The sequence below is a fragment of the Apium graveolens genome, chromosome 11 (assembly GCF_009905375.1).
Source record: "Apium graveolens cultivar Ventura chromosome 11, ASM990537v1, whole genome shotgun sequence".
Lineage (NCBI taxonomy): Eukaryota > Viridiplantae > Streptophyta > Magnoliopsida > Apiales > Apiaceae > Apium > Apium graveolens.
Window position 1 is genome coordinate 111583171 of NC_133657.1, and position 13662 is coordinate 111596832.

Genomic DNA, 13662 nt, shown 5'->3' on the forward strand with positions numbered 1-13662 from the left:
AAAACATGGGATTTGTTTTGTTATCTTCATAGTGGTCCTAGAGACTTTTTAAAAAAATGATTAGTGGATTTATTTGGTGGTCTTTGCATTTTTAAATTGATTTTATGTGGAAAAATGTTATTATTAAGGCGAGATTGCGAAATTCATATAAAATCAACCGTACGCTCAAAATCTTATTATGAGTAATGGTTGGAAAGCTAATTTCGAGGCCTACGTATTAATATTGTCATTTTCAATAATTCTCAACTTCCCGAGAGAGATATATTTTATATTTAATTCTTGTTACATTTGAGTAAAAAGGAAGGAACTAATAAGAATAAAAAGGGGAATTAGTAATGTACTAAAATGCCCTTGATTTTGATTGAGTATAAAACTCATTCTCTTCCCCCTTTTCTTTCTTTTTCCCGAGCACATCAATCTCTCTTCTCTCTTTCTTTCTCACACACTCTCTCTCAGCTACTCTCTCTCTCTCTCGGTTCTTCTTCTTTTCTCTTGGTAAACCACTTGTTTCTTTGATAACTCTCACCAATCCTTCTCAAAATCTTTTGTTAAACATACATAAGTAGTTATTGGAGTGTGCATGTGTGAATATCTTGTTGCATGCAAGCTCGATGTGTGTGTGTGTGTTCATGCTTGATGCATGTGTACGTGTGTGTATATGGTCTAATATGTGCTTAAGGAGGTGATTTTATTATTGAAAAATGATTTTCAAAGCCAAGTGAGTCTTGCATGTGCCTTGTGTGTACATAAATCGGAGGTTTCAAGGTTGGAAACCCCGAAATAGGGCACCACCGAGAAACCACCGCCACCGGTGATGAACTCCGGTGAACCGGTGGTGAGCAATGATGTTAAAAACTGAGCTCTAGAATCTTTAAATCAAATATTTGTGTTTGCATGTGATATTTTGATTACAAGTTAATAGATTGATTCTTGTTGGTTGTAATGTTAATTTAGTTTGATGTTAAGAGATTAGTAGGATTAAAGATGTAAAAGCTTAAAAGTTGAGTTGCATGTGTGTTTTCTTGAGGAAAGGCCGAATGGCCCTTGCTATTTTTTTTGAAAATCATGTTGATTTTTTTAAAATGAATGAGTTGTTAATTTGATGTTTGATTATGGGTTGATGTGTGATTTAAGGATTAAGAAGATCATTTGCATGTATTGTTTTTGAAAAACCCGAATGGAATCTTGGTTTTAAAAGATCAAAAATGATTTTAATGGTCATGACTTGTTAATGTTCATTCTTGGAAATTAGTAAAGATTGGATGATAAAAATTTCTTAATGTTTGCATGTACCAAAAAGGGCTATGTTCTTTTATGATTTAAGTATGATTCTATGATAATTGGACTTGTATATTTGTTTAGATGCAAAATTTGGGAATGCATGGTCAAGGTCTTGGTTCGACCTTATGTTAGTAAAAAGAAGAATTGACTTTTGTGACTTGATTTTGGTATAATTAAGGTTTAACTAGAAAGTAATAAGATTGCATGTTGATTTAGAAAAGGACTTGTTAATGCATGATTTGATTTGATTGTGATTGTGGTTAAGGCCGAATAGGCCAAAGAAATTCAAAGTCAAAAATCTGATTTTTGGTAAAGGATAGAATGATTGAATGTTTATGTGTGAAAACCTTTGAATTTTGCTTGTTGGATTGTGTTTTGGTTCGAATTATGGATAAAAGAAAAGGGAATTGAGTTAATAGAGGTTAAAAGCTATAAGTAATAGTCGTGCATATCATTGTGTGTTTGTACGAGTTATAAATATTTGATTTGGGGAAAATAGTCAAGGTTTAGCGAGTATATGTAAAGTGATATAAGGCTATGAGTAAAGAATGTGCTATGTGCTGTGTGTATATAAGCTATACTCATATCGTTCGAGTCAAAAGTATAATCGAGTTATCGTATTGAGTGATCGTTCTGGGAACGAGAGTTGAGAAACTGATTAAGGTTTTGGTTTTATTGTAGATTCAGAGCGTGAGGGCATTCAGGCTAGAAAAGGAAAGGATATACTAGGTGGCAGTAGTTCAACCTTCAGGATAGCAAATTCAGGCAAGTAACTCTGATTACTTGTGTAAATGGTTATAAAGAGAATGTTGTTCATGCCACGTAGAGTATTGAACTGTTGAATTATGAAACCCTGATATTGATTTGAGATATCCTGCCTTTGTTCTTGATAAACTGTTATTGATAAGCATAATGATTCAACCCTTTGATAATCTGTCCTTTATGTTCCAGTTATTTATTAAGCCATGAATTGTATTGAACCCTCTAATTATCCTTGTGAACCCTGTTTGATGATACTTTATTTCCTGATCACCCTATTGATCCCTAAACAAATGTTGATCCTTTTAACTTAAATGCCTTGTTATCCTTGATACAGAATCCTTCAAAATTGTTCCTTGTTTATCCTTGAATCATTCCCTGAACTTTGTTTTTCTTAAAATCTGACTTAAGAATGAGTTTCGACTCGAAAGTGTCTGAATGATTTCATATACTTGGTAATGATAAAATGGATTTTAGAAAACCTATTTGTTTTTCCAACTCGAGGTTTTCCAAACGAATTCCTGATGGATTGGATTGGGACGTAAGAGGCTAGTGGGACTAGTCCAGTCATGATAAGAGGCTAGCGGGGCTAGTCCAATTTAAGGCTGAAATTATGCCGATTGGTACCTTAAAGACCGGAATGGAGGTCGGTACGGGCTGATCACCCGAATTATATTGAAATGGAAAGATAAAGTGATCCAATCAAGTGTTCTAAATGATTATTTAAAAGGAAACTGAAACTTCTTGTTCAGTAAATTGATTCTTGAAAATGAGAATGGTTTATATTGTTTTGAAAAGAGTTGATATGAAGCTTAAAGCTCGAGAACCCTGATTCTTAAATCTGTTGATCATATGATTGATTCCATATATTGAAATACTGTTGCTTTCCTCTTTTTGAAAGATCTATTCTGATCCTTTGATGATTTGTGATGAATGTCGGCTTTCGATCTACGTCGAGCCTTGTTCCATAAAAGCTCCATATTGTTCCTTCAAAACCTTTCCTTAACCCAAAAGCTGGAAATCTGCCACCTAGATCAAATAAAGTAGAATGCCCTGAGTTTGGTAAAGTATATTGTGAAATGATATCATAGAAACTGCTTTATAGTTACTTGCTGAGTTTTATACTCATATGTTTTGTTTTAATCTAACCATGGCAGTTAAGCAAGAAGATGGCCAGGCTTAGGCGCACTGCTCGTAAGAGCATACCTGGTGGTCCCTACCATGTTGAGGGCTTCCGGTTGCCAGAGCAGGTAATGGTATTTTTGAGTGAGCACACGCCTAGAAGGAAATGTTTAAAGATACAATGGGTTATCTGTCGGTTCCCAGCCGGAATCGATATTGTTTATTTAATAATATTTTTTGGGTTGTTAGTTATATTTTATGATTGATAGTTGTAATCTTGTCTCATACTTTATCCTGTTGATCCTGTTAGTAGTTAATCGGGGTTTATGCATATTTAATTATTAGATTAGAGGTGTGTGAGTCCTCATTTCCTAAACCCGAGATTGAGGGCGTCACAGATTTGAATAACAAGGTATATCTCAAAATGAGCTAGTGTCAAAATAAGGAATTATCGAAGCATACTATTTAACAAGGATTCATGGTAACATGGCAATTGATAAATAAAATATAGCATGGATAGTTCAAGAATAAGATTGACTATGATAAGGACATGATCATAAGTTCCACTGTAAACAAGGGTATTGGCACAAGTGTAATCAATTTGAAGGTAAACATTGGTATAAGTTAGAGTGAGAGTACTTGCCTTATAGCGATTTCTAGTATTCTCACAAGAACTTACTTCACGTCACCTAACTTAGCCTTTCCTTTTCTACATCTCACGTCCTTTCCTTTTAAATCTACATGAATAAATGACACTAATTCAATATCTTTTATAATCATATCGACGTTCACCCTGAACGTCTAACATTAGTCTACCCTTTCGATAATTTGATACTTAACCAACATAAATAATCACATAGCACAACTCATATGATATAAGATAATACCACATTGTTTATATATACTAATTTTTTTTATATACTAACATGTATGCGTAAACAAGTCCTTACATATTCGATGACTCAAGTCATTCGCTAACACATAGGCCGCGTAGTTTATACATATCAATTATGCGACTCATTCACGATCAACTAACTATACATTTAACCACCATTTTAATTACTTATACAAGTTCCACTTAGCATTTAAAAGAATGAACTTCGATTTGAATATTCTATTAATTCAAATTAAACTATCGAACAAATAAATTCCACAATCATCTTGATCAAACAAGCATGTACAATTATTTAAATCGATTTAAATAATTTAAAAAACTCAAAATTTTCTACCGCGCACACTTTACTAAAACATTTTTTGTAAATCGAAAAGTAATCAACTTAACACGAAATGTTTCAGGATTCCTTATGTATATAATCCCAAACCGATATAAAAATTTCGTTTCGAAATTAGTTTATTTAGACCAAAAATGAACTGATTAAATTATAAACAGAACAAAGAAATTTTTGCTCTACGCAAAATTGAGTAAAACATGCATAACGTTTTACTCAATAAATCAAATGACATAAAATTTTTGTGTGCCTAAACCAGATTCCAGGTTGCACATAATCACAGAAGATTTTGAATATAAAAAAGACATATAACAGGACCAAAACAGAGTTAGAAACAGGGCACGTAAGAACAAAACTACTCGTGATTACATTAACTAATACCCAATGGAATTCTAACTTAATTCCAACAATAACTCAAAAAAATCACAAAGTCCTTAACATACACTTACACATATAACATTATCATTTAACTAGAGTTTAGTTTGATATTATCATCTCAATTTTCGAATTAAACCTTTAAAATTCGTATCGAAATTTACACAAATAAAGCCAAACTTCGACCACACATAGCTCATTCGTTTTAAATCCGATTGACATGATTCAAGAGCCTATTCCATCTATTTTTTTGCAAGGAATCCAAATATGTAATTATTTTTAAGATCCGAATTTAATTGAGACCTGAACGAATTGATTAAAAGCAGTAGTTAAAAAAATACATAGAAACACATCCACTTATTACTATCATCATCTTGTTGACCCACAAATAATGACATGCAAACATCTATATCAACATGCATCAATGGTTAACCACGTACAATTCAAATTATTAACATGCATCAAGAATCAATGGCATGCAAACACAATCAAGATTAAAACAAGTCTTATAGCATGAAATCAAGCATCAACATCATTTAAACTCATGCCACAAAACTAGCATAAACCATATGCTTACACACCAAATTTCAGGAAACTCAAAGAACATAAACCGAAGATAATACAATTGTCTTTCCAGCAAAATAAAAATTAAAGCATTCCAATAGATAACGAATAAGACACAATATTTACAAGAATTCAAAACTACTTACCACTAATATGCCTCTCAAGTACACGCCAATGTTTAAATTAATATCAATACATAATCTTAAACATTCAAGAACATCCCATCGGCTCTCATAATGATCATGGCCGAAAGGGGGTTGAAGCTTGATGATGCCTTCATATGATTTTTCACCATATTTTGACTTCCACATTTCATATGCTACATATCTAACATCTCTTTTTAGGTTCACGTCACGAAATTTAATTATTTTTGGATAAAGTCAAAAGAGGTTTTCTAAAAAAAAAATAGCTACATGCAAGCTATGGAGGAGTAGAGCTTTGAAAAATATGAAATTTAATGGTGAGAGATTGAAATTTGGATATGTTTTAGCATTTGCATGCATGAGAGAGAAGTTAGGGAGGGAGAGAGAGTTCGAAGAGAGAAAAGGAAGAAAAGAGAGAATAGAAGAAGAAAGAAGAAGGGCTGGTGCTTTTGGAGTGCAAAATTCAAGGGCAAATCTGTAATTTCATAATTAAAACAAATTTCTTTTTATTTTTCTTTTAAGCCAAAAACACCACGAATTTCCAATTGTAAAATACATGGTAATTCTAAACTAGCTAATAAAATAAAATAATCATTTTTATAATGTAGAAAATAAAATTATCTTTCTACCCATATGTTTAAAATAATTTTTGAGCGAACGGTTTATTTTATATGAATTTTATAAAATCAGCGGTCAATAAGTAAAATAATGATCTTAATATCATTTTAGAATGCAAGATGACCAAAGTAAAATACTCATATATTTTTAGAATGTTTATAATATCATTTCAGAGATATAAAAATAAGAATCATGATTTTATCATGTACCAATAATTTAATAAAAATATTTAAAGATCATTAAAACCAGAATTTTCACATAACAATTCATTTTTAATAAATCAAACAGTTTCACTTACACAACAAACACGCACATGACATGTAAACATTTAATTTTACATTTAGAACACGTTATTCACTCAAGAATTATTATTCAATTAATTTCACTTTTATTTAATCATTTACCAATTTTTCATTTTTACGATATTATCATAAAACACATATTGACAAAATTTTGATTCACATAACAATCACACTATATCGTAACTCACTTAGTGACTCGTCAAATTGGAATAAAATATATTTAAATATTATTCCCTATTTCACAAAATTTCACATAAACCACATAATCCATAAAAATAATAATAATATAATACGCGAATTTCCCAGATGTTACAATTCTTCTGATCCTTCAGCTAGGCCAGAGCAGGTCTGAGTTAAAGGTTTGATCAGGAGTCGTGTGCTTGTAATTAGTTTTTGGTGTGCCTTCCAGGTAGACTGTTTTGATATGTTTAACTAGTCTAGTGGTTTTTAATAAAATTTTAATAGGTTTTAAAACTAAATAGACCTATGGGTTGTAACAACTTTTAGTTTGTAGTAGTTCCTGTTCCATACTATAACTTTTGATCGATCTAGTTGCATGCAAGGGATCATATTTATTATTTTTATTCCGCTATGAATATTATATTATAGTTTATTAGTTAGTGACTCCCAAATCTAGACCCCGGGTTTGTAGAGTGTCACATATCCTCTATATTAATTTATTTGTTAGGTTTAACAATCAAATATGGGGAGATTGTTGGTGAGATTGCGAAGCTGTATAAACAGTAGACGTGATAACTCAACGCTAGAAATCAGGAATAAGTTTACACATGAATCAGGAAGAAATGAAGACAATGAAAATAGAAAGGCTCAAAACATTAGAAGAAGTTCTGAAGTCTGTTTACAGGTCACCGAAATAAGTTCATTAATATGTTCATACCTCGGTGAATAATAAAGTTCCAAAACTTTCAAGGTTTCAGAACTGTTGCAGATTCAGCATAAACGTGCCACCGGAAGATTTTAGTGTATTAAAATTGATTGAAGATAGACAATGTTTGAAGCATAGGAACCTGAAGAATTTAAGATATGGTATAGAAAAAGGTTAAAGAGGACACTTGCAGCCTTGAAGTTATACTCACTAATAGGAGTTTATTTATAAGTTCAAGCGTCAGTGAAGAACAACGAATGAAGTATGCAAGATTGTAGTAGCAATGAAGATGTTGTCTAAGTACCAGAAAAGATTCGAGTGAAAGTACATTTGTTTATTGACAGTAATTGTTCGAAGCGATGAAGTTGTTGCAAGCTTAACAATGTAATCAAAGTTATAATACAAATATTTGAATTGAAGTTAGTCATCTGTGAACCAGACTAGTTGCATTAGGTGTCAGCGGTTCATAAAAGAAATATGAGTATTATCATTAGAATAATTATTAATTGAGGATTTGTATCTGTATATGAAGGTTATATGGTTTATACGAAGAATCAGAGAGAATAATTGAAGATGGGACAGTTTAAGGGTTAAAATGTTATATAGAAACTTAGTTAAAGTGACCCTTACCTTGTAGTAGGAGTCACCATAGCCACTCTTTTTCTTAAGAGGAGCAAGAAGCTTGAAGTAAAACTCAAAATCTAAGTACTGGTGTTGGTCTTGACCTAGTAGGAGCAACTGGGAAGAAACGAGAGCAGAAACTATTTCAAAAGTGCATGTATTCTACTCTAGGCGTCAGTGGGAAGTTTTCTAGCTTCTCTAAGCGCAACTCAGCTTATTTTCTAAGGCAGTATTTATCCTAGAAGCTAAGTGGTGATAGTGGTGATCCTAGTAGCCCTTGTGGGCGCCAGTCAAATGAAAAAACTAAGGCAAGAACCTCCTAGCATGATCCTTAGCGCATGTAAAGTGCCCCTTGGCCTTGTAGGCACAATTAAGCTCCAAATACCAAGGCAAATGCTTCCTAGTTGCTTCGTGGCCGCAAGTGGAGTGTCCTAGGGAGCTAGGAGGCACAAGTAGCATATAATTCTAAGGCAATGGACCTTCTACACTACTCTAGGCACAAGTACAAGATTATAGTCTTCTTATAGGAGCAAGTGGATGGGTTTTGCTCAGAATTTAAGTGATTTACTCTCCCTAGGCGCAAGTAACTTTTCAGAAACACTTTATTGAGTTGATCAATGGGTTTACTTGTAAATAACTGGCGACACATCCAATTGATATATAAGTCTACACTTGAAGCGGAAGGAAATTAACAATCTTGGTTTTTATTCTGTTCATCATCTCTCTCAGGAGAGCTGGTGAAATAAGAAAAAAAAGATACACTACGAAGCCCAAACTTATTAAATATTCGTTAAACTTCTCACTGAAGAAATGTTATAATGCCCAATTTAAATCTTGTATATTATTTAGGGGCATTATAACCGTTATCTGGTAATTAAATCATTGGACAAATAATTGCAGATCTTCTATAGGATTTTATTTATAAATCTTTGTAAAAGCAAGAACATTGTTGTTCTTGGATTGTAGCCGGTTAATTTATTTACCAGAATGTAGCAACACCCTCGAGGATCTATATATGAATATATACTTTCACGAATATCTTATGTTCTTTATTTAATGTCATAAACACTATTCATCTCAGGAACACGGAACCAATAACCAAACACTAAATTATTTATCCGCAAAAGATTCAAAAGAATTTTTTAATTTAGTGAGTATCGTATTCAACCTCCCCCCTTTATGATACTTCGAGACCTAACAGTTTTTCTTGTTGGTGATGTAAACATAGCCTTCTTTATGACTGATGTCTAAGGTGTGATGTTTAATCCTTTATTCTATTAGATATCTAGATATAAATAGAGTTTGATTCTTCAAAGAAATTTACTTTCTAATTCAAAGGTGTATATAATAAGTGTGCATTATGAAAATTGGAGAAAAAAATTAATAATTAGGACATTATTAGAATAGTTAAATAAGTTTATTGAACTTTAGTTAAATTTAAATTTGGTGAAATCTTTATATCTATAGCCCAAATTTTGTAGACAACATAGATAATACCGAAAACCAATATATCATAACAATATCAAGTACAAGTTTATTATGGAATTACTACATTGAAAATAAATCAGAATAATTGTAGTGGTTAAGCTAATTTATACAATATGTTCTACCACTCATGTTTTATACCATGATTATTTCTATGTTCCTCAAATTTATTTGATTTCAATCAAGTCCTCCTTCTAACACTGCTCGGTTTAAGGATTGTTGTAATTTAATGTTGAACATTAAAAAGTAGAGCTAATTAGACAATGAAGTAGATGAAATAGTGTTGGGTGCATAAGGGGAAGAATTTTTGATAAAGCACATTTGTAAGATTTTTTTCTATAAGCTGACGATGTCATAGAATTTGAAGAGTCTTTTTATTTATCTCTGTATTTATTTTAGAGGTCTTTGTTGCCTGCTATAGGAAGAGTGGAGAACATTTTAGAGTTATCAATGCATGCATTTTACTTTCTAGAGTCTTCCTTTGGTAGAAAACTTGTAGCTATTTAAGTGCTTTAATCGCAGATCTGTTGTTATCCGTAATGTTCATCTAAATTTACTTCTCTTCTCCTCTTAGTTCCTCTAATCTCTTATGTTTACTTTTTCAATCTTCTACTAGAGTTAACCAATCTTTCATTACAAGTTCGGTCAATATGTGAAGTTAACAAAAAACACTGTGTAATATATTACGACCTCAAACTCTGCTCCCTGGTTCTTATTATATCAATCTCTCTATTTTTTCTTTTTTTCATAACCTGTTATTAATACTTTTTTCAGAATCTAATTTAAATTCTTCAGCAATCAATTTTTGGCGAATGATTTACCCTTCTTAACATAAATTTTCAAAAAAATAATAGCATGATGGTACAATTTTCCCTTAATGTATATTTTTCCCAGACATGGTATCAAAAATAAATTTCCAAAAATTAAGTTGATTAGGTTTATTTCTAGAAGAATTTTCTAAAACTGGCTAATTGAAGACTTTCAATTATATGACCTGACCTACAAAGGTGTATTCATAGAATTAAGTAGCAATATCATTTTATCTTGTCATTCATATAATGATGAATCCTATAAAATAAGTAATGAAGATGACAATCCTAATTTTGTGCTATTTTTATCAATTCATCCATCAAAGCCAATGCAAGCTCAAGGTACGTCGATCTTTCTATTCCAGATGAAACCAAATTTAGCCTAGTTTTATGAACCATATAAAATAATCTAGAATCACATATCTAAAATCAGGTTGCCCCAAAGGAATTCATGTTGAAACTGAGATCATACCACCAAATCCATTTCCTCCCATACCAAGTTCCAAACTAGGTGGAGTACCCAAAGTCAAAACTGGACATCCCAATAACATCCCTGTTAGTGCACAAATTTGGTATAATTCACCTTTCAATCGTGCATTTTCCATCCAAATATGTTGTTCTTCTAATGAAATCTCTCTAACCATGCTTGGACCACTATATGTTGTGTAAGACATGCCTGTACTATAACAAGACTAAGTCAAATTGACAACCCTAAGTATGTTATATAATAATCTAAGTTTACATGTTGTATTATATTTCTTGAGTCTGTAAAAGTGTCATTAGATTAGACTGAAGTATTTTTCTGTAGAACAGTCTCAAGCCTAAGAATAAACTCTCGAAGAAGATCATGAAGATCATGCCTCAGAGATAGTGTGAAGAAGCTTGGAGTTGAATAAACCTATTTTGAGAAAAACATTTTAAACCAAGAAATCTACAAGTAACAGATCAAGTAATATCGATAAGTCATTCGAGAACTCCAGAATGAATTATCGAGAAGTTTAGAGATATTGACAAGTAAAGTGAAGACATAAATATTGGAGATATCGACAAGTCAAGACTACTCGTGAACTAGAAGACTTCGAGAAGTCAAACTCACTCAAGAACTTGGAGACCTCGACAAGTCAAGCTTACTTGAAACTAGAAGACTTCACAAACTCACTCAAGAACTTGGAGACCTCGACAAGTCAAGCTTACTCGAAACTAGAAGACTTCGAGAAGTCAAGCTCACTTGAGAACTCAAAGTCATCGAGAAGTCAAGCTCACTCGAGAACTTGAAGACATCGAGAAGTCAAGCTTACTCGAGAACTTAGAGACCTCGATAAGTCAATACACTTGTCGAGAACTCAGAGATCTCGATAAGATATTATACTTATCGAGATGTCAGTTCTCTATAGTTCAAATTGGAGATCTCGATACAAATCTCAAAGTACAGAATACAGATCAGTTTAATATCCAAGATTGTCAAATCAACAAACAAATCAATCACTGATTTGAAAAGTCTACAAAGTCAGCTTGAAGAGTACAAGATCAAAGGCCAAGAATAACTGACAAAGTAAAGACACAGACATGCACGGTTTGATAAAGATATACTAAGCTAAAAATAGAAAGATTGTGTTAACTTAAAATAGGGATTAATACTTGCTATTACATGCTGTGTAAAACAAGTGTTTAATGTTCTATAAAGTAAACACTAGATGCCTTGTTTAAGTAGTAACAAATAATATATCTAAAATTCTTGTATATATCTCAAGAAAGCAGCTAAGTTCTTTATCATAAAAGTACCCAGAAATTTGTAGCAAGACATACTTGATTTTAATATAAAATTAAGTGAGTTTTGAAGATAGTGTGTTTATGTGCATGTTCTTTTATTTCTGTTAAAAACCCTTATCTCTACAAATTAGATTACAGTGTTCACCATATTCAAAAACATTTGAAAAAGCTTAAAAATAACCAAAACACATTCACCCCCTGTATTGTATTCATTACCTAACTAGTGGTATCAGAGCAAAATCTGAAAACAAATAGATTAAAGATCTTGGAAGAATGAGTACACAGAAGCTTAGCAGTATCAAGATCCCTACTTTTGACTGATCTAACTACACATTGTGGAAAAAGAAAATGATGTTGTTTATAAGAATGGCCAATCTAATATATGTTCAGATTCTCAAGAATGGGCCTTTGACTCCCACGAAAAGAGTTTGGGAATCTACAGCTGGTGACATGGTCATTCCAGCACATTATGCTCCTAAATATCCCTCATATATACTGAACCTGAAAAGGAGAAGTCTCTCTGGATAGTGGCTTGCAGTTGATTTTGATAGAATCACTTGACTATGTAATGTACAATAACATTATCAATTGTGACACAGCCAAATAAATCTGGGAGAAGATAGAGATTCTATGTGAAGGAATAGAGGAAGTTAGGTAAACCAAAGAAGGATTTTGGTATCTCAGTGTGGGGGTTTTATGGATAAACCAAAAGAAGGAATTACTGATATTTTTGAGAGGTTCAATAAGTTGATAAATGACTTGCAGCTACATGATAAATATTACGAGGCTGAAGAGGTTAACCTAAAAATTTTACTAGCTCTTCCTGACCACCTTGAACAGAAAATATCAGCTATTAGAGAAGGAAGAGATCTAAGTAGAATGACTTTGGAAGTTCTATATGGAATCTTGAAGACCTATGAACTTGAGATGCTGGAAAGAAAGTCACTGAAAGCACATCATTGACACATTGTTGATGGTTCCGGTGCTTTGATTGTAAATGACCAAGAAGAAAGTGAAGATGAGTAAGACAATCAAGCTTCAGTTGTTCAAGCTTTGGAAAAAAAGAACAAAGGACCTCAGAAGCAAGTTGTGTTAGAGCTGGAGGAAGATGCATATTATACCCTGGATGAGCTAGATGAAATAGATCAATACATGGCTTACTTGGCTAAAAATTTTCCAATATAAGAGTCAAGAAGCCAAGGTTTTTTAAGAGTAAGGGACAGTCTTCCAACAACAACAACTGGAAACCAAAAACTCAGTTTAATTCAACTAGCAAAGGTGGCTACAAGAAAGGATCTATTGATAGATCAAATATAAGGTGCTTTAACTGTGATTAGTTGGGTCACTTTGTTATTGAATGTAGAAAGCCCAAAAAGGTGAAGAAGGATAAAGCTTACTTGTAACTGGAGGCAAAGTATGAAGCTCTCTTAAAGAAACAGTTTGGAAAAGCCTATATTGCAGAAGGAAAGAGTTGAGATGACACAGATAATAATGATGAGGATGAAGAAGTGGGAAATTATGCACTCATGGCCTTTGAGCATGGAGAAGCATATACTTCAAAATTTGAGGTACCAACTCTAACCAATATTGATTTAAATGCTAGTCAATATAAGGAGACTGTGGAAAAGATGAGTGTAGAGATATTTCATATACACACTAGCATGGTAGCAGCTACTGAGGAAGTTTGTAGGCTAACTA

At 32.5% G+C, this 13662-nt stretch overlaps 1 long non-coding RNA gene across 1 annotated transcript; it reads right to left on the reverse strand.

The window, feature by feature from the left end:
- Window positions 1-2780: 2780 nt before the first annotated feature.
- Window positions 2781-5859, reverse strand: LOC141696654 (uncharacterized). The gene is made up of 3 exons (XR_012564462.1): window positions 5477-5859; window positions 3806-3899; window positions 2781-3069 (listed from the first exon to the last, which is right to left on the reverse strand). It is a non-coding gene; the product is annotated as an uncharacterized LOC141696654 (long non-coding RNA).
- Between the last annotated feature and the right edge of the window lie 7803 nt (window positions 5860-13662).